The 20043-nt window shown below is 41.9% G+C and overlaps 1 protein-coding gene across 6 annotated transcripts in view; it reads right to left on the minus strand.

Moving 5' to 3' along the window:
• CALD1 (caldesmon 1) overlaps positions 1-18590 on the minus strand; it is a 261350-nt gene extending 242760 nt beyond the window's left edge. For 4 of the 6 annotated variants that reach the window (XM_075005280.1, XM_075005272.1, XM_075005264.1 and 1 more), the window contains exon 1: positions 18438-18590. The gene's annotated coding sequence lies outside the window, so the exon portion shown is untranslated. The remainder of the gene's footprint in view (positions 1-18437) is intronic. The other 2 variants (XM_075005256.1, XM_075005238.1) reach the window with 2 other exon arrangements.
• Between the last annotated feature and the right edge of the window lie 1453 nt (positions 18591-20043).

Below are 20043 nucleotides of genomic sequence, written 5' to 3' on the forward strand. Positions count from 1 at the left end.
GTAATGTTTCTGTATGAACACAGGATCTGAAGCATTTTGGGTAACCAGGCATGCATGGCGACACCTCCTTTAACAACTGTTGGAGGAGGTCTCCTGTCTTACCTCAGTCATTAATGGGAGAGTTTTGCCTAAGTAATGTTACCTGCACTCATGTTAATGCAAGTCTGACTCAGGACTTCAGAATTGAGCCTCATGTCTGTTCAGTTCTTTACTATTATTATTATTATTATTATTATTATTCCATTACCATCTAAGAAGCTTAGGACGGTTTGGCAAAACTTCATAGCTGAATCAGGAGCTTCTGTTTAGCCCTGAACTTACATAGTCACATTTTTGTATGATCTGCCTTGTGGAGTGGGGAAGCAAAGGGCATGAAGAATGGAAGGTATGCAATGGCTAGGAACAAGATTCCCCTAACGCTGTCTCAGCAGACATTTGTGAACCACTTACTGTATTTTTTAATTAAAGAAAAATGAATAAATGTAATTTCCATGTGCAGTAATCAGTGATGTCAGCGAGGTAGAATTCTGAAATTACCATCTCTTCATCATCAGCTGGGTAGCTACCCTATTTTTTATGAATACTGAATAGGTGCATTATACACATATGCTTTTTCTGTAAGCCTGAGCGGGACAGGTCCTCTTTCATGCACACCAGAAGAAGCCTGACACAAGTGGTGTGTGTTTGTTTTATAACACACATGTAAAAGTCAAGAAGTAATTTATACTGATTACATAATGAGACACTCCATCTCTTTTCAAAACGTCCCTTCAGTCAAAGCCAGTCACACCTGTATAAATGCAAAGTCACATCTGGTTCATAAATCTGTTCTTTCTGGTACTCCAGAGAGATACCTTTATGCTGCATGTAGAACATGCTGGATGAAAGTTGAATAAAGAACATTAACTATTTCCACACAGTCTCCTTCCCTCTGACTTTTCCATGTTGCTGTTTGAAAGTTCCATCACTTCTTATGCATTGGCTGTCACCTAAGGGGATACAACTCCAGTGTCACAGAATGACAGACCCTTTCATCAGATCTTCATTTCTGCACCCAAGTGTCATTCATTTCTAGTCTCTTAATTTCTGCACCAAAACGCCATTCCTTCTTCCACTGCAAATGATCTTTGCACATCCTCACCTTTTTCATCAGATACTGACTTTGCAGATTTCCTTCTCACAAATGAACAGCTTCCTTACAAAGCTACAAATTTCCTGGAAGTGTCTTTCATAATGGATATGATCCTCAGCTGCTGGAAATTAATGTTGTTCCACTGATGGCAAGAGAGTTACATCAGTTTATATCAGCTGAGGATCTGTCCCAATTGTTTTTTTTTTTAATGTGAATATCCTTTAGTCAAAAGGTAATTAAGGATGAGCAAGTTGGTTCAGCTATAGTATTGTAACAATCCACCTCAACTTAGAACTTATGCTTGTTCACTATTAAGTTAGCAACTTACCCAAAAGTGAGAGCTGGGCTTATAAGTCAGCAGATAACGTCTGTAAGTCCAAAAATGTTCAGACACCTAATAAGGTCTTCTTGGGTCATGAGTTTCATTAATAAAAGCAACTTCAAATGGAGAAGTGGGTTTTACCCACAAAAGCTCACAACCTAATAGATTTGTTGTCTCTAAGGTATCACAGGACTGATTGTTGTTTGTGAAGCTACAGACTATAACGGCTACCCACTCCAAGGTCTTCTTGGGTCATTTGCTTATGAATATCCTCATAAGAAAAAATATCCAGCATATTCACATTATTCTGCACCTGATAATTATGGGTTCTCAATGTGTGTAAATGTTTTAAATGCTCTTAAAATCAAGCCATCATTCACAAATGAAAGCATTTACCCTAGTATGTGCTTTGCGGCCAGTGTGGCAGTTCTACCAAACTAAAAATAATGAGAGAGCCACTCTGGTGATTTACAAAGTAAACAAATACTAGATCTGAGAATGCGAGGGTTGGGATGCAAACATGATTTAGAGCGGCCTGCTCAGGGCAAGACATCATGATTCTGTTGCTGGGTCTTTCATAGACTGTGTTTAACCTTAGCTGCTGTTCTCCCACTAATCCTGCCCTTGGTTGAACACACAATTCACTCAAAAGAAAGATCCAGAGAGGACTGAATGGCTCAGAGGATTTGTAACAAGATACAGTGCAAAGCCTTTCACATGGAGGCTCCACTGTGGATTTGGTGGAATTCAGCAGAGACTAAAAGTCATTCCCACCTGATGAATCTTTCATGCCCCATGTGAAATGAGTTGGTGATCTGAGTCCCATCTGGGAGTGTAGAAATTCCCATATCTCAAAATGGATCATCATGCACTCATCCCTCGCTATACGAGCACAACTGGTTCCCAACTTTCTGCTCGTAGGCGAACACTCCTAAGAGGGACATTAAATTCCCATCATAATACACATAAAAGTCTCTGATTGCTTCCTAGTGATCTTAACTTGGGGGAAAGCGTGGCAGCAGGCGGCGCTGCTTTTGAAAGGTAAGCGAACCTTGGGTTGGGGAGGGTTAAAGGATGGGGGCAGTTTGGGGCTGTGAGTGGGAGGGAGGGTTAAAACCTGGTGGCAGGTTGGGTCCAGGGGTGGGGGGCACAGGCGGGGGGGTCAGCCTGCCACGGTTTGGGGCCACAGGGCCACTGGAGGTGGGGTCTGGCTGCGGTGCTGGCAAGGGAGGCTGGCTGCTGTGCTTTGGGGTCACGGGGCCAGTGGGGTCAGGCTTCAGGGCTGCGGGGCATTCAGGCCGCTGCAGTATGGGGCCACAGGGCTGGAAGGAGGGGTCAGACTACAGGGGTTGGAGCCACGGTGAGGGGGTTAGGCTCGTATTAGCGGGGGGGAGTTCACTCATTGAGCGAGCTAAGGGAGGTATGCGTGTTCCTCGTTTAAGCAACTACTCATAAATCAAGTACTCGTTTAATGAGGGATGAGTGTAGTTGGTATTAACTGACACAGTGTATCATGCAGGAAATTTTCATCTCACTATATTTTTTCCATAGATGATAAGTAAATTTCATGACACAGTGCCCCCTTTCTCTAGCAACTATTTTTTAAATGTTTAGATGGAATCAGATGTTTCCACCCCAACATACATAGTGCTGTATCAATCCACTTAACAGATGTCAAATTCCACATCTCAGGGGCATATCACATGGGGATAGGGCAAAATGTTACATTTGTGCTACAAAAATAATTTCAAGTGACAAGGAAAAAATAAGAAGTTGAGTATTCTCTGCCCCATTTTTCTAGATGAACTTCTAATAGCTGCTAGAAATGCAGAGAGATTTTTTTAAACCAGTATATCGACTATAACCTTCTTGGTTTGTACACTTCTACAACTTGCACTGCCCTGGAAAGAGAGAATTTCATATCATCCTTACACTGTCCCTTACTTATATAACTGGAGAGGGATTCCAATCTACATTGCCACTCTTCTTCTTTTTGACTTCTGTATCATGATTAACTAATATCTTGCATCCCTCCAAGTGCTCTAACAAAAGCCAAGTGACTACGGCATATTTTCAGTCTCTCAAATTTTCTTTGCTACTGTTAGTGCACAGAGAATACGAAAGTAGCACATCACTTAAAGTAAAGACTATTAAGAATATGAAGCACCTCTAAACTTCAGTTTCAAAACTCTGTACAAACGATCTGAAACCACATGTTTAACTTTACACCTTTGAGCAGTCCCGTGTAGCTATATTAACGCTGTAATTCATTAAAGGGGCAATGCATCCCATGAGAACAATGATGGGTGAAGAAGATTTTAGTACTTACTGTGGAATACCTGAAACAGGTGTTTTTTTAGAAACAGGACACATACTCGAACAGATTGATGGCTCATTGAAATATCACAATTCCTTTGTGCAATAAATTCAGAAATTGATTGTGCCAAAGTATTTGACGGAAACCTTCAAGCGTCTCACTAGGAAAGATCTAGAATTTGGTTCTGCGTTTATGCAGCACCTGGCACAACAAGCGTGGGTCTATGACTAGGGTTACCCAAATATAGGTAATAAATAACACTAACAACAACGGACAGAGCACATAACAGAGCGTCAATAATTCTAAGAAGATGTCTGTCACTAGATGTCTTCTCTGGTCATGATCTAGCCACTTTGCGTATCAGGAATCACACACCAGAAAAGTCAAGTGGGAATAATGACACGACTATCTAGCTCAAATACCTACCTTAAGGTTTTATAATGCTCTCCATCAGCAGACTAGGAGCTCCTTTCTTGCTTTAAAAAAAAAAACAAACAAACAAAAAAAACAAATGACCCAAGTAAAGTCCCTCATAGACTTCATGTCTCTTCTGGTACTTCTACCTTTTTGGGATTAAAAAGGGTATTTTTCCAGCATATTTATGCATAATCCAAAATAATGGTTTGCCTAGAAAAAACAACTACAAGTTGAATTTACATAATCGGGACTTCCCTTAACCGGCAACATCTATGGCGTGGCATCCATGGGTACTCCGGGGTTGGAGCATGCAAGGGGAAAAGCCAGGGACTCTGAGCTCAGGAACTCCGAGCTCAGGAACTCCACCCCTGCGCTCCCAGAACTTCCAGAGTGCTGCAAATAGCTGATTTGCAGCATTCAAGACCAGGGAGGGAGAAGGAGCTTTGGCGAGGACACTGAGGAGAAGTGGGGTGGCTGCTGGGGTGCAATTCTGGCCAATGGCCAGAACTGCACCTCAGCAGCCACAGAGTTTCACTCCTAGCCCTATCCACAGGGCTGCACAGCCACCCCGCCTCTTCCCCCAAATGCACTCCCACCCCTCTGTCCACACTCTGTCAGTGCTATCCTATGTGGATGCTACCCCACGGAGGTTCAAACCAATAGTATTAGTGAAATGTTTGCTTTGATTTTTGCCAAGTAAAACAACAGCACATAAGGAAATTTATGCTGTATTTTTGTTTGATTTGGATAAATATTAATTAACTTGAAAAGCATAAATAGGGTTCTCTGGATGCTTGAATATGACAGGATTGCAGTCAAATTCACACGGAGGGCAGTCTCTCATTCTACCACAGTGCACAATATCTGTGAGGAAATGTTTAAAGTTCTACATGGAGGAGATCGGTGTTGGCATTGGAGAGAGCACTCTGCCTGGGACCATGCAAGGGAAAGCCTCCACTGGCTTCAAAAAATTACTTCAGATTTACACAGGTGTAACTGAAAGCAAAATGTTCCCCTTGCACACAGGTTCCCTCACTTATTTATTGCTATGTGTTTATCTGAGTTTAGAAAAGAAAATCCTTGAATTAACTCTCCCAAAAAGTCCCCCAAAGACACTAGTCCTGATTCTGATTTCACTTTCATCCATGTAAATCGAAAGTAAGAGCATTGAAGTCAGTGAGGTAACATTAATATTAAACCAGTGTGATGATATATCAGACCCTGAATCCCTAATGAAATCACCAATATTCACTTATCTCCCTATTTCCATTGATTAGGATTTCCTCACTGAATTTGTGTAAGCAATAACCACAGACCAAGAAATACATTTGAAAATGATGGCTATTTTCTCCTGCTAAAAACTAGAGAATGCTGCAAGCTGTCCAAATTCTCACCCAAAAAAACTACAGCTGTTGTGTTTTGTTAACTGCAGTGTTTATGGACAAAACACATGTGAATATATTATAGAAACCATCCTGCTCTGGCTGGGGAGAATGAAGGAGATGATCTAATGTCTTTCCTTTGTCTGTTTTTATGGCCTCAGCCTTTGGTGTTCAAACGGGACAGCTCTGAACATATACAGCCAAGTTCTGCTCTCAATTACAGGAACATCCCAATAAAAATCAGTGAAGTCCCTATTCAGAGTCTAAGGCTGCTGCTACCCTACCATTCTCCCGTCAGAGGTGCCATGGTAATGAGGCAATTCGAAGCAGGCTAATGAGGTGCTAACGTGCACATTCAGCACCTCATTAGCATAATGGTGGCCATGTGAACAGACTTCGACTTGCAGATCAACAGTGAAGATGGGGGCAGCTTCGACATAAGTGACCCATTTCAACATTCCCTTACTCTGATCTAATTCTGTGGGAGTGAAGGAACATCAAAGCAGGGCACTGATTTTGAAGCTGCCCCCATCTACACTGTCAATCTACAATTCAAAGTCTGTTCCCACAGCCGCCATTATGCTAATAAGGCTATTTTTTAAAGTCAAGATAATCACACTGATCCCCGGACCTTTTTCTACATTGTACAATGATATTCTGTGGTATAAAACAGACACCAAACTCTGTCTGTTCCTTACATGGGGCACGCATTTCCCACACTTTTAGTACATTCGCCTCATTTTTTTTACTACATACAGACAGCCGCCTTATCTGATGTGCTGACAGAGAAGACAAACAAACGTGGAGTCCCCCACCACCATTTTAACTATTTGATAGCTATACGTTGCTTCCAAAAGCTGGTTTCACATCACCACCAGGATGCAGTAAATGCAAGAAATGGAAAGGAAAAAAGAAAACTATTCATCATGGATGGTTTGGAAATTTGTTGGGAGGGCCGTTTAAGGACTGGAGCACTTAACGTATTTGATTTGATAGGCAGTGCACTAAAACCTTTAGCCTCTTTTGGAAGAGGCCTGACTTCAAATGTTAAGTTGGGTCACAAGTGGACAAAACATATTAAATGTAAATCCCCAGTTTGTACAAATAAAAAAAACCCAAAAACTCATTGTAAAATGTGACCTAGTTGACCACCACAGTAGCCAAGCCACAGGAGAGAAGCATCGGAGTCCCAGGCTCAAGCTTTCATGAGCACTACATTAATCTATATATATTCTAACTCTTGTTTTTCTCTAAATTAACTCCCTCTAAAATATGCACCATTTAAATTCCCTTTAATAGCCTCACCTGAGCCTTAAAAGACTGAAAAACATATGGATGAAATAAACATATGGATGAAATAAATAGTTTCAGTCAAGCATTAATAACTGCCACACCCAGAAATATTTATTACTGAAGGGCTTTTCCAGTGTGTCAGGGAGCCATTCACAAATCTGATATAATTAAGATTTGATTTCCCCCACAGTATACTGCGTCTACATGCCCCCCCCTTTCTAAAGGGATATGCAAATGAGCAAGATCACACATGCAAATGAGACATGGATTTAAATATCTTGTGCTTTATTTCCATATTCCCATGTGATCTGGCTTCCAGAAGAGCCATTTCCAGAAGTCAAAGCAGCCTTGCGGATAGCATTCCTTCTAAAGGAAACCCCCCTTTCAAAACAAAATAGGAAGAAAGATGCTTTCAAAAGGGGGGTTTCCCTTCAAAGGAACCCAGTCTACAGCAGCTTTGGCTTCCAGCAATGGCTCTTCTGGAAGCCAGATCATGCGGGAATATGCAAATGAGGCAGGATATATGTAAACCCACACCTCATTTGTTTTTCACCATCTCACTCATTTGCATGCCACTTCCGAAAGAGACAGGCTGTGTAGATACAGCTTATTGGAAGAGCAGATACTCTACCATTTTGGTTTCATAAGTCCCTGATGCATTTTGAGAAACCCTGCAAAACAAGATGGCACTAGTATGCGTATTTTTATTTACCTGATGTTTGACAGTGCTATTTTTGGCTTTATTCATGTTCTTCTGAAACCCAGTAGGCACCATTAGGAATGGTGACAGAGAGGTAGCTGTGTTAGTCTGTATCTTCACCAGACAAAAAAGCAGTCCTGTAGCACTTTAAAGACTAATAAAAATGTATTAAGTGATGAGCTTCCATGGGGCAGACCCACTTCTTCAGATAATGGGTCTATTTCCATATCTGAAGAAGTGTGTCTGCCCCACAAAAGCTCATCCTCTAATAAATTATTTTGTTAGTCTTTAAAGTGCTACGGCACTGTTTTGTTTCATTAGGAATGGATTCAGCCTCCAACTAGGAATGATCCAATGATGCCTCCTCAGTAAGTCCGAAAACCTGATTTACAAAAAACACTTAATTTACAATCTAAAAGCAATCCTTCAGCAGCAATGCCATCCACTTGACATAACAAATTTAGAATTCTGAAAGAGATGGGAAAGGTGACTTGCTGTCCAAAAAAGAAAACATCCCACTGCAGCTTAAGTTATTTAAAACTTCATAGGTACCTCAATAAGTTACTGAACATCAAGGGTTATTTTCCACAACTTATAAACCTGCTGTCCCTAGCCTCCACTTGCGAGAAGCTGGGAAGGAGCACCAGGGAATGGAACACCTGACGATTACCTCTTCTGCTCCTTCCCCCGAGGCACATGGGATTGGCCACTATTGGAAGACAGCATACTGGGCAAGATGGACCTCTGGTCTGACCCAGTATGGCCATTCTTATGTGAACAGAAGTGGCACCATATTTCAGAGGGATGTTATCTGACTATGAGAATCCAAACCACCCCTAAATCGTTGGTTCATGTCCAGCCCCCTTTGGTAATGACAAAGGTGGAACCATCTAATGACTGGCGGCCTATGTGAGCTGAATCTCTATGCAGTTCCCAGTAGACAAAAAGTAACCATATTGAAAAATCAACCGCCAGCACCGATTCTGTTACTATTCCTGTTATTCTGTGACTAAAAAGAGTACAGGTGGGTAGATTCTGATTTCAGCTATGCCACTTTAAATTCTCAGAACTCATAGGAGTTACTAGCCTCAATACAGGAGTAACTAGAGGAAATTCAGTGGCATCTGTTATATAGAAGATCAGATCACATGATTCAAATGGGTCTTCTGGCCTTAAATTTTACCATTGTTGGGTTCCTAGCAACATCACCAAGATCACAAACTGGTCCATGGTCTCCAAATCTACCAATATGGCACAGATAATTCTATTTCTCATGTATTTCAAACAACCCAAGAATTCTGGTAGGGAACAGATCCTAAATAAAATTTCATTGCTGCAGCAACCTTCCTGCCTTTATCCCTATCAAATATACATGCAATTACATACTGGTTTTGTTATTTTCTATCTTGAGATTAAGGGCCAAAAAACATCCAATGATCAAAACAAAACAAAAATGCACACACGCAAAGAAAACTAACCACAATGGCAAAAACTTAAGTTTATATGCATCCATGACTTCACTTATTAATCTGTCAGTGCATTATTTCACTCTGGGAATGGGTCAGGGTGCCTCTTCCAAATGAGCCATTCCACAGCCTCTATTAAACCATTAGGCAGAGAATTTTGGTCTGAGGATCTATGAGCATTGATCATTTCCTGCCCCCAAAAAACCTCTCTGATCCTTGTACCCCTTCTCCCAAAAGGTCTCTTCTCCCCTCACCCAATCCCCATCAACTGGAATTAACATGTCTCATGCACGGATAAAAACAGGATTTCATCCACTGTGCTGGAATCTCAGCCACTGAAAATCTGAACAGTTCCATTGACTTCAATGGATCTATGCTGATTCATACCAGCTAAAGATTGGCCCATGGTTTTTTAAACTTGCTTCATGTACAAACCATTTATATCTCAGGAATCTAAATACAAAAAAAAATTGAGTAACAGAGTTTGTAATGCCCCTTCAGTAGATGAAATTGCAAATACTACTATTCTGCTGTTTTTCCTTTTTCACTCTGATAAGCCTCAACTCCCACTGGGTCACCCCTTGTTTGTACTGGGTGTTCAGTGAGCAAGCCACTTACTCCTGCAGTTACACTGAATAAAGCTCAGACCTTTCCATATATGGCAGTGCCTTTTAATCACTGGGGAATGAGTGAGCAATGGAATTTTACTTGGGTTTTGATTTTGCAACACCCTAGCTTGTATGGAATATTGTTTTCTGACAACGGGTCCTCATTGAACGTAGCATAATTTTGACCTGAATTTTTGCAGACTTATTATGTATACGAAGGAGAGAGAGCTGGACAGATCCTGCACTCAATTATCCCATCATAAATCCTGAGTATCTCATTAAATTCTCACTAAATAATTAATTGAAGTTAGAGTTAATCCAGGTTTGTACCAGGATAGTTTTGATCAGAATCAGACCCAAGATAGATCGTTCACTGGCAATGGAGTTTCACCAGTGTACAATTGGTGCAAGTTAAGATCAGCTTGCGCAAAAGATGTCCAAATTAAAATGGGGACCAAATGTTCTCATTTACACCAGTGTAATTGACACCAGAAGTCGAATAACTGATGTTTTAAATTTTAAAAGGGATTTGAATTAGGCTTCTTTTATCCATGTACTGCGTATCAGCCACAAAAATGCATGGCAATATTTCCACTGGATCACAAAACACTCATTCATATTTATAGCAATTAAAATGACATACATCAAACAAAAAATGGATTTTAAGGCTGAAGTTGCAAAGCAACAGCTGTAGCTTATCAGACATCTAAATAAAACCCAATCATTTTCATAGCAGGGGGATGGCTATCTAGCTAGAGCTAAATTCTGCTCTCAGGGCTGCACAAAAAATCTCAGCTCTGAAATTCTGCTACTCCACATGCCTGCAACTCCTCTGCCCACTGGTAACATGAAGGCAGAACATCAGTGTTCTGAAGTTGCGTGCGGCTCCAAAAGAAGAATTTGGCGTGTCTCACTAGCATTTCGTAACATCAGCAATGGATGGCAGAAGCTGTCCAGATAAAATAAGACCTGACCTCAATCTTCCCCTGTATCGCAAACCTGTCCCAACCAGATCCTTTATCAAAGTTTGCAAAAAGTTCCACCAAACATTTTCCCAAACCTCTGCCCTTTGTAACTGGATTAGAACAAGATACCAAATTCAGCCCTAATGCAAAAGAACATGACTTTTTATAAACCGATAGGGTTTCTTAACAGAGTAGAGGAGGAGGAGACAGGGAAGACGGGGGAGGGGGTATCTCCCGCTCATTGTGGGGTTTGGGTGGGAAGAAGGAAAGTAAAGAAGAATCTTTAGCTTCTGCTGATCCCAAGGGATTGAAGAGAAGTTATTACTGCTGCCACTGCTGTTAATAGAAAGTGAATATATAGACTTTCTCAGGAACACCCGCTAGCTATTTGCAGTCCCTGAAACCACAGGGAATAAAGAGATGGCCTGCCATTGCTTATGGGATGAGACAAAAGAAATATTTTGACCAGGGTGACTTTCTGGGAGGGAACTGTTTCTCTGTAGCAGAATTCCACTGCACTGAGCCATTCCTCAGCTGAGGTAAAGAAATGGGAAGAATGGTAACGTGCCCCACAACTCCTTCATTTCCATAAGGATAGTGTCAACATTCAAGCACTGCCCATATGGAACCAATGGATCACAATGCCCTGACTTGGGTAAAAAAAATCCCCTCGAAGGTAATGGGAGTTTGGTCACACAGTGTGAGGGCTGCAGAACTAAACTTTGGAATTTAAAAGGAACACAGAAATTGCCTCTCACGATCAGACCAGCGGTCCATGTAGTACCCAGTCATCGATGGGCTACAACCAGCTGCTTCAGAGGAAGGTGCAAAGTAACCCTGCAGTAGCCAACTATGGAATAGCTCCAAGGGAAAGTTTCCTCCTAGACTAAGGATGGGCAACATAAGACCCACAGTCTGGATGCACCCGGCCAAGTCACCAGATTGGCACACAGATCACCCCGCTGAGAAGAGGAAGCTGCTTAAAGCTCCATGCAGCTCTCTTCTCTGTACCCCAGTGGGAGGCAAGAGGCTTCGTGTGCTGCCCCCACCTCCCCAGCACAATCTCTCAGCTTGCATGGGCCAGTTTCCAGCTTCCAGCCAACAGGAGCTGAGAGACTGTGCTGGGGGACAAGAGCAGTGCACAAAGCCCCCCCACATCAGATCTCCACCCAACCCTACTGCATGCCCCCTTTCCCAAGTCACAACACCCACCCAGAACCCGCACCTCCTCCTTCCCCTCTCCTGGCCAGAATCCTCTCCTGCACCCAGACTGCCTCCCAGACCAACACCCTGCCCCAGGTCACAGCCCCCTCCTTCACCTAAACTCCCTCTCAACACCCCACCTCCTGCAATCCTATCGCCTACCCTGAACTCCGTTCTGCACCCAGCCTCCCTCCCAGGCCACCTCTGTGGAAAAGTGCAGCCCTTGATCACTTACCAAACGCTTGGAGTTACCCTCCCCCCCACATCAAAAATTATTGCCCACCTCTGTCCTAGACACACTATTTAAAGAAGTCACATTTAAAGTGTCCCTCATTAGTCCCAGGAAAATAATGGGAATTCTATAAACCTACAGCTTTGCCCCAAATTATGTAGCATTAACCAGTTTGCTTCATCACCTTGAATTTAAATTGGCTTTCCTGTCCTCTGAATACCCAGTTTCATGAAGAGGGATCGAGGAAGGTTCATGTGTGTGTGTAAATCAAGTCGTCTTGCTGCATTCAACAATATTCCCTACATTTTTTATTTGTTTGGCAGTAAAAATACACTCTGATATAAGATCAAAGCAGAGTATTTGGAGTAAAATATTACATGCTCTACAAATATATTTATAAAAATGAACTAAATTCCAATAGGATTTTTTTTTCTATTTAAGGATATAAACCAAAAAAAGGTGTGGGAATGGGAGCGTTCCTTTTTGCTTCACACCCTCTGCACCACATCTTGAGAAAAATTATATTTGTGAGATGTAAGGTGTGGAAATATGTAATGAAGTTTCCACTCACTGAAATCTTTTCCAACTAGGGTATCTACCCACTGTAGCCTGTCCTGGCTACTGTGGCTCTGATCTCAACTGCTCATACCATATGTGAAAAGACAAGTTCAGAAATGTAAAGAGTTGTTTATCTACCAAGCTTGTAGATCATCTCTGCAAGGATATTAAAAAGGTGTCTTTTCTCTAAGCCCACATTTTCAGAACACATACTTAACCTAAGCGCAAATGAACATTTGTACGGTATAAATCTGAAAGCCTATGCAACTGACAGTAGTTGAAGTTTCAGTGAACCATTTTCAACTGGTTACTATTGGTTCTGCTTCATTCCAGGGAGAAAAAAATCCTCTGCTAGCCCACAAGTTCCTGCTCCCCCAGGACCAGCTGAAGTCCCTATCTAGTGGAGTCCACTGGACTTTCTACAAAAGAGAGTGCATAGCTTACCAAGTCTCTGAAAAGACTTCCCCAAACAGGTATTACCTCCAGTTTGGACTTCCTTTTCAGGACCTCAAAGCACGTGACAAAACAGGAATGAATTAAGCTTTTATACCCTTAGTGTACATTGTTCACAACAGAAGGAGTTGTTTCACTGATATGAAAACTGAGGCAGACAGATTAAATGACTTGTAAGAAGGTAGTAGGAGACCCTGGAAAAGAATCTAGATTTCCTGATTGTTAATGCTGGCATTTTAAGAACATGGGCACCAGTCTATTCAGTAATAGTTCCCTAAATCTGCCCAGTCAGATATATTGAAGGAGGAAAGATGCTAGAGAAAAGATTAGAATTTTACCTAGTGCTCCATCCCGACTGCTACTGTTTATATCTTGTGTCTCTGCCTTTCACCATCAGGAGGTGTTATGATGTTGTGTCACTGCCTTGTTACACTCTCGCACAAAACATTTGTTAAAAGACAGATGATATTTTTACTGAGGGTCAAAATGATGATAGTCAGTCTTCTAGCTAAATAAGTCATGTGCCCATGTCTTCTGAATTGCTCACGTTGCATTTGGGGACCAATAACTGGTGTGGGGGGGGCGGGGGGGGTGTTTAAGACTAAATGTTTCCAAACAAAATATCTCAAATGTTCTTTTACACTTGATATTGATTAGCTAACTTATACAAAAGCTTCAGAAGAAAGCTGAAAATAAGGAATTAGAGTTCACCAGTCATGTGACTTCTGTGACCTCAATGTTTCATCCACAAAGGTCTCAGAGACCAGCAATGGCTATAATTACACCCATACTTTCCCACACAGTGTATATGGCATTATAAGTAGAAGTCATATACACTAAAATGCAGCTATACCAACAACCGCTCAGTCAGTTGTGAAAGAAAATTTTGTTCTAAAATAGCCAAAAGATCAGTACCAATAAGCAAACTTATCCGTGTCCATCCACACAAGGGCATATGTCTGTCTTATAAAGGGACTTTTACTGTGGAAACAGGTATTTTGTTATGAGAGTTTCCGTGAAGTTACTAAAAATAACAAGCTTTTTTAAAACGGATGACATTGTCTTTGAGAAATAGCACAGAATTAGCTAGCATTCTACTAACATTCTGTAATGCAGCCATCTGGCCTGCCTCAGTCTTTGCTTATCTGGGGCCCAAATCTGAAAAGGAAGATTTGTAAGATTTAGCTCAGAAAACAATAGTAGCTTTCAGGATATTTCCCCCACCCCCACTTTCTCTAGTTTCCCAGGGCTTTGATGTAGATGTGGAAGACTGACAGCCAATACTGTATTCTCTGCCTCTTGCTCTCTTTCTTAAAGTAGGTCTACACTAGAGCTGGAGGTATAATTTCCATGTTAAGCAGCTATATCCTGGCTACAGCTAATCAAGACAATGTGCTAAAAACAGCAGGAGGAGTGGTGAGAAGGGCTAGTACAATCCTATCTGAAACATATGGTAGATACTAGGGGCAACTAGCCAATCCCGCTGCTCACACTCCCACAGTTACATTTCTATTGGTAGCCAGCTAGCACAAGTATGTCTATGTGAGGTAGAATTGACACCTCCTTACACACACATTGATTTCACCTTCATTCTCATGTAGTAACTGATATTCAGTGGGTCAAATTGTCAAGAGATATAAAACCACTGATTTCAAAGGGCCTGAATCACTTACACGAGGTGAAGTATGAATTATGGCCTACATAACCACAAAAATATCAAATGCAAACTACAGGGAAAGCCTGGCGTTTACATAGCCCCAGAGCATTACATTTCCCTTTGTCCTGCAGAAAAGGAATCCTGCAGGAACTCAATGTTATACCATGGAATTTACCCTGATGTACCGCACATCTCCTGCAGGGTAAGAGGAATTGTAAGGCCCTAAGACAGGAGGGTCATATTGTTATAGTTTGTGCTGTTTTGCATAGAGTGTCATATTTTCTGCTCTTTTCCACTATGGCAAACTGTCACCTCTTGTGCCCAGTACACTCTCCCCTGTTTTGACAATGCTCAGCAGCACAGAATCTACAGACTGATAGAATTGAAGGTGAGTAGAAGGAGGGCAGTGCTGGCAGAGAAAAAATGAACTGCACTGTCTTTACCAGCTGTACAATTCACTTAAAAATCAAAGCTACCAGAAACATCAGGAGTGCCTTTTAGCGCGTGCCCAGTTTGTTAGATTTTTGCAGCGTACTATAGCACCTGTTGGCTCATTGCACCAACAGCAGGAGGAAGAGTGGAGGGGCAGCATCCTGTAAGGCAAACTGTGGCTGTGAAGCAGTGCTATGCATTGATGCCCTCCCTACTTATTCATACGACAGAGTTTAATTGCAGTAGAATGGGTGCAGCACCTCCAGTTAAGCATGCATAGGCATGGAAGAGCAGTGTTTCTGAACTTATACCCAGGGACCCAAAGTGTAAAGCACACAATCCTAGGGCTGGAAGAGACCTCGGGAGGACATCTAGTCCAATCCCCTACCAACCCCACCTAAATCATCCCAGCCAGACTTTGTCAAGCTGGGACTTGAAAACCTCTAGGGATGGAGATTCCACCACCTCTCTAGGCAATGCATTCCAGTGCTTCACCACCCTCCTGGTGAAATACCCTTTCCTAATATCCAGACAGACAAACCCATGGACTCCCAACAACAGGTGATGCATTGGGAGGTCGTGTGCCCCCCCCCCGGCAGGTTTCTGCCTTTCATTTGGCTCTGCTCCCTGAAGTGCTGATGCCGCCAGGCAGAGCAGTAGTGTGTATCCTCAGCTACCTCCTGCCTGCTTATAAATTCAATGGTTGTCAGGCAACACTTCCCGACAGCAGGGGGAGATGTCTCTTCCCTGCTGAGGAGAGGTGGAGGTGGTCCTCCTGCTGCCCAGGACTGAAGCCCAGCTTATTTGGGCAGACTCTCTGAAACTTGCTTGGCGAGAACCAGTGTTACACAACAACTGGTTCAAATAACATAACTGGCCCCCTGACTCATCTAGAAGCCTGCAAAAAGAAAAGGGGGCAGAAAAGTAGCCCACTGCTGTTATTGCCTCCATTGTGCCTTGTTCTTAGAGTCATTGGTCCCCCCACTATTCAGTAACAGGAATTATTCCATCACAGCCATTGTCTCCCCTCTACTGTCATCTCTGCACACAGAAGCCTTTTAGCCAGCCCCAAAGGAGCACACTTCATGGAATTCATACTACTGCCCTCCATGCCTTGTACTGGTAGGAAATACTGCTGGTAAACACATCTCTTGCAGCCTCTGCACATGAGCCAGTGAAAAAGGCAGTGAGGAACACCCATTAGTGCATCTGTTCCCTTCTGCATCAGTTTGCATAAAACAGAACTGACCACGTGCCCCATAAAATTCGACATGCTTCATAATGATACTGAGTGTGAATTATTGAGCTTCCATCCCTTTATGGTTATGTTCAGTGTGGAAAGATAGCAACTGCAGGGAACACTAACTTTTCAATATACTTTAACATTGTTCATCACCACAGCATACTTTGGTGTGACAAGCCATTACGTCTACTGTCCTTGAGTCTGATCCCATATTTGGACATACATGGATGTACCGATTTCATCCAACACTAACCATGTGAGTAAGGGCTGCAGGATTTAATTGAGTCCCTTCTTATTTCATGGTGTAACAATGTGAAGTTTTAAAGAAATACAAATGACTTTGAGAACAGAGAGAAAATTAATCTGTCTAGTATTTCTCCCAGCACCATCATGACAATTACATGCCAAACACTAGTGTTACACGTAAAGATTTTATTGAATTTTATTCTGGTTGAACAGTCATCTGAAGATAGACCCATAAGCTTCCCCAAATATACTGATAAGGGCACCACTGCCCTTTTTCAGAAAGCCACTTCCATTAATCAAATGATTTGCCAGTCCCTTGAATGACCACATAAAACTGGATTCAATGTATTTATAATGCACGTCCAAAAAAGCGTCCATTTTATTTTTTTTTTGGGGGGGGGAAAGCAATTGCAGCATCCCATGATATTTCCCAATCCCAAATGCAAAATATTACAAACATATATACATTTTACAGGCACAATGACTTATGCCCCCAGCCAACCTGTAAATATAATTAGAAGCATGGGTGCAGATCTGAGGCTTATTTACTGTCTAGTTGTACTGGCAAATTCATGTAGAATTCTTCCACCGCAGTTTGCTTCTTCCGGATGTGTCCAAGGGAAAAAAATGTGTCATTTTCATAAAATATTGTCCTCCCAAAAGCTTTTCGGTGCAGGAAAGAAATCTTCCTGAAAGCACGACGCCCCCAAAAGAAGCCAAATATAGTAGAAAAGTCACTAAATTTTGTGCATCACTGCAACAAATAAATGAAACAGGTCATGGGAGAATAAGCATCTTTGACATATTTGTGGGTTCAGTCAGGAGTTATCAAGTCTCCTTCCCCCTTGACACTGCTACGCCATCATTCAACAGCTAGTCTTCCGCTCTCTATCTTTAGGCCCTCATCATTTCTTCCGACAAGGAATTCCATGCTACACAAAATGTCACTAGCATCAGCTCCAAGGCTTGCACAACACAACTGTATGAGGATGGCAAAAGTAGGTGGAAATAAAAGTCTGCTTCCTCTTTTTTCTGGAATAGCAGTCTCTCTCTCTCTCTCTCACACACACACACACACACACACACAGAGCTCCATTCCCACACATGAACAGTCGTCTCCCCCTTCCAACCCCCACCCCTTCTTGTCACTGGAAAGACTACTTCATAAGAAACGTTCTGACAACATGCTGCTGTGCACGCTAAGTCTGAAAACACAAACGGATACAGTCTACTGTCAACAATACTTTTCTGAAAGTCAGCCACAACCGACATCTATTTTAGCAAACCTCAGATCAATGACAATATTTTCTCTTACTGCTTTGCCTTTAGATTTTTGCTGCTTTAACTGTCTAATTTTTGGGTTTCACAAAAAAAGAAAAGAAAAAGCAACTCACTCTGTTAACCTGTGAAATCTTAATTTCAATCACTCCTCCAAATACACTTTAAAAGAAAACATGAACAGTCTTTTGACACCACTGTGTGGTACCACCTCATTAACTCTGGCCCAACTGGGTGTCTGCCTGCCCCCAAACAAACGAGTAATCCTGCACATGAGAAGCCTTCTCTGTTCTGTTTAGGAACTGCTCTCACTAGCAAAGCATGCATCTCTGAGAAGAACAAAATCTGCAATCTTCTCTCACTAACAAGTGGTTCACAAAGAACAGATGAAAGGGTAAAAAGCTGCAGGCGCTTTTGGTATAGTTCCACAGCTCTGTTACATTCAACATGCATTGTGGACAGACACTAAACAACAAATGCAGTCTAATCGGATCACTGGGAGGGGGAGGGGGTAGAGTATCTTAATCCCTTACCTCTGCAGCTGAAAAGTTTTCAACTAGTAGGAAGGAAACGAATAACTGGCTGTTTAGGCAGCAGCACAGCAAGAAAGGTACCTAACAGCACCAGCAGCCTAACGCACAGCCCTGTTCAATAAAACTACAGGCTTTCCTTGGCCCCTCCCAAAAGCCAATGCTAAGTGACTACATATCCCTTATGTTTACAATTGGCAGCCAGTGGTATGCATTGTTCTCAATTTATTCTAATAAGCAGCCAATGACTACGCTTGAGCCAAGGTGGGTCCAGCCTGCCTGCAGAGATGCCTGTCATTCCCTAGGCACGCTCAGGAAGCCACTCATCAGAAAACCAAGACCTAAAAAGCTCCGAAAATTCATGCAAGCTGCCAGAAGTGTCTTGCTACATGCCCTTTTTTGGTTATCCCTTAGCAGGGCCTCTGAAAGTAAATCCTCTGTCAAGAGCAATCACAAGAAATGTTAATCTGGGAGAAGAGAGGCTGTCTGGTTGAGCACAAATGGAGCTTTAAAAAAGGAAATATACCGCAAGGAAAAGGGGGCACAACAAATATGTTTATTTTTTGCCCCGGTTTTTAAGAAACTTTAAAAAGCACTCACCACAACCAGCTTCATTGTGCTGGTTTAACAAACACCGTATGTAGGAAGAGAATGTAAAACCCTGTTTTCCTGTTCCTGAGGAAACAAAAATTCTAAAGCAAGAATATGAACGGAGCATGAAAGAGGAGCTGGCAGACAGGCAATTTACCTGTCAAATAGCATGGCAGAAGTTACATGTAGAATGTCCGTTTTCTTAAAGATAGTTTAAAATTTCATTCAAATCTTAGACACCAGTCACCAATCCTAAAAAATGTCGACTGATCAAGAGATGTCTCTGTGTGTGTGTGTGTGTGTGTGTGTGTGAACAGTGTTTTTCACTAAACTTTCTTACCATTAATCAAGAATATTTAGATTACCCTTTATCTCGAAATGGTAGAGAATCAAAAAAAAAAATCACATCCTAGTTACAGAATTTTACTAGAGGTGTTACTTACTGTGAGTAACTTAAAGTGAAACAACAAATATAAAATGCATGCATAGGAAAAAAGTATTTGCAAGGATTGATATGAAATGTAACTGTTTTTACATATGCCAATATATAGCATAGACACAGACAGGCACTTGCAGACATTAACAATCTAGACTGAAAGAAAAGTGCCAACTAAACAGGAGAGAAGTGGAAGAGACTGCCCAAGCCACTAGATATTCTGGTTTATTATTTGGCAATAACTTATACAAAAGCAGAGCGAGACACTATATCTGGGTGGGCTATTTTATGTGTTCAGAAGGTTATTGTTTTAATGCCGATTTGGGTTTTTTTCTTCAATCCCAGAGCCTTTTGAATCTTCCCATGCGAGGACAAGCAGCAGGATTCGGCCCACACACAGTAAATTAATTTCAGGTAACACTATGCACCTACAGCTAAAGAGCTGGCTGCTCAATTGATGTAAGTTGGCGTAGATCCAAAGGTATGCTGATTTACACCAACTCAATCTCAGCAAGTATGCTTACATCAATTGTTTAGTTCCCTTTTTAAATATGACCATTATATTTTCTGAAGGAAAAAAAT

The sequence above is a fragment of the Carettochelys insculpta genome, chromosome 1 (assembly GCF_033958435.1).
Source record: "Carettochelys insculpta isolate YL-2023 chromosome 1, ASM3395843v1, whole genome shotgun sequence".
Classification (NCBI taxonomy): Eukaryota; Metazoa; Chordata; order Testudines; family Carettochelyidae; genus Carettochelys; species Carettochelys insculpta.